This window comes from Takifugu rubripes, chromosome 6 (genome assembly GCF_901000725.2).
Source record: "Takifugu rubripes chromosome 6, fTakRub1.2, whole genome shotgun sequence".
Taxonomy (NCBI): Eukaryota; Metazoa; Chordata; class Actinopteri; order Tetraodontiformes; family Tetraodontidae; genus Takifugu; species Takifugu rubripes.
This window is the reverse complement of record NC_042290.1, coordinates 12,714,877-12,717,376: the sequence shown is the minus strand read 5'-3', so window position 1 is coordinate 12,717,376 and position 2,500 is coordinate 12,714,877. Positions and strand designations below refer to the sequence as shown.

Below are 2,500 nucleotides of genomic sequence, written 5' to 3'. Positions count from 1 at the left end.
TTCCTCCACTTCCATGTTCAGACATTTAGCTTCCCACTGTCTTCTGAAGAGTCCAGGCCAGATAGGTGGCTGCCAACCCTGCACTTTACCTTCAGCCCTTTGACCAAGTAGGAGCACAAATATTCTCAATTCTAATATATATTCTAATAAATATTCTCTTCTAATCCTAACATCCTCCAGACCAGTTGACCCTAACCCTCCATTAGACCGTCATGGACCGAAGAAAAGGACGGTGACATGAAGGCTGAATCCACATTTTGCCCCTTAGACTCTGTTTTTGCAGGAAGTGTCCCAATTCTCTGTTTAAAGGTTTAAGGTCAAGGAGAGGGGATACACAATTCCCAAAATGGAGAACAACCAAGACCTGACTTGAATGAAAAGGTAAAGAATTTTTCTAAGACCCATCACACCTCCCGATGTGATCATGTGTGTAACTCATCTTTACTGTCGAGCTACTATGTGTAAACATTGATTTAAATTATCAGTTATGTTTTAAATACATTCTTTGTAGCAAGCTAATTCATCCCTAGCTAATAACAGCTACACTGAGTATAGCTTGTCCAAGACAGGCGCAGAAGTAACACAAGAACCGTAGCAACTGTTGCTATTGACAACAGCTTCTTGACTGTTTGGTTGCATCTTGTTGCTTCTGCTGACATGCAGCAGCAGCCAGCTCATGGGCAACGTGGTTCGATGATAAATCGGTACTCAAACGGTGTCAAATGCTTCTGAGAGCAGCGTTTCCCCGCTTCAACAGGGGCCTTGAATTGGGATTCAACCTAAAACTGGTGTGCAAGTTTTGGGATGATGTCAGCAGATGTGTAAGATTCATTTTAAATGTCATATCTTCCAGACTTCCAGATCTCCAGGACAGAGAGCACGTGCACATGGGCAGGTTCATGGGTCCATTGTATAACTAGCATCTGAAGGCTAACTTTAGCTTCTCGTGTTTGCACTCACAAAGATTTCAGAAATCTCCAGAATCCTCCAGAACCCTGATGCTTGTGGAGCTCTAAATGAGGCTGGAAGCTGCACGTGGAACATGTGACCCTCACTAACCCTCACTAACCCTAACCCTAACCCTAACCCTCACTAACTCTAACCCTCACTAACCCTAACCCTCACTAACCCTAACCCTCACTAACCCTAACCCTCACTAACCCTCACTAACCCTCACCCTAACCCTCACTAACTCTAACCCTCACTAACCCTAACTAACCCTCACTAACCCTAACCCTCACTAACCCTAACCCTCACTAACCCTCACTAACCCTAACCCTCACTAACCCTAACCCTCATTAACCCTAACCCTCACTAACCCTAACCCTAACCCTCACTAACCCTAACCCTCACTAACCCTAACCCTAACCCTCACTAACCCTAACCCTCACTAACCCTCACTAACCCTAACCCTCACTAACCCTAACCCTCACTAACCCTCACTAACCCTAACCCTCACTAACCCTAACCCTCATTAACCCTAACCCTCACTAACCCTAACCCTAACCCTCACTAACCCTAACCCTCACTAACCCTAACCCTCACTAACCCTCACTAACCCTAACCCTCACTAACCCTAACCCTAACCCTCACTAACCCTAACCCTCATTAACCCTCACTAACCCTAACCCTCACTAACCCTAACCCTCACTAACCCTCACTAACCCTAACCCTCACTAACCCTAACCCTCACTAACCCTCACTAACCCTAACCCTCACTAACCCTCACTAACCCTAACCCTCACTAGCCCTAACCCTCATTAACCCTCACTAACCCTAACCCTCACTAACCCTAACCCTCACTAACTTTCACTAACCCTAACCCTCACTAACCCTCACCCTCACTAACCTTCACTAACCCTAACCCTCACTAACCCTAACCCTCACTAACCCTCACCCTCACTAACCTTCACTAACCCTAACCCTCACTAACCCTAACCCTCACTAACCCTAACCCTCACTAACCCTCACCCTCACTAACCTTCACTAACCCTAACCCTCACTAACCCTAACCCTCACTAACCTTCACTAACCCTAACCCTCACTAACCCTAACCCTCACTAACCTTCACTAACCCTAACCCTCACTAACCCTAACCCTCACTAACCTTCACTAACCCTAACCCTCACTAACCCTCACTGCAGGTTTAATCATGTGGATCAACTGGGCCTTGAACAGAACCCCTCCAGACACGGCAGTGATGTCACAACCGTCACCGACACGTTTCAAACATCTCGTCATCTTCTGATCCAAAGAAATTCAACCTTTTCCTCCAAACAGACATCAAAGACTGTTGTTGTTTAGCTTTCTCGATATTTTAAAACAATATTTATCAATCTGGTGCTTTTAATTACAGGATTAGTACGAAATAAACCCACCTGTCCTTTAAGGTCAGGTTTGGATCAGACACACACACACACACACACACACACACTCACACACACACTCACACACACACACTCACACACACACACACACTCAGACACACACACACTCACTC

At 45.8% G+C, this 2,500-nt stretch overlaps 1 protein-coding gene across 1 annotated transcript in view; it reads right to left on the bottom strand.

Annotated features, from left to right (window-relative positions):
* The window catches only part of rimbp2a (RIMS binding protein 2a), a 25,824-nt gene that overhangs the window by 18,136 nt on the left and 5,188 nt on the right, over positions 1–2,500 (bottom strand).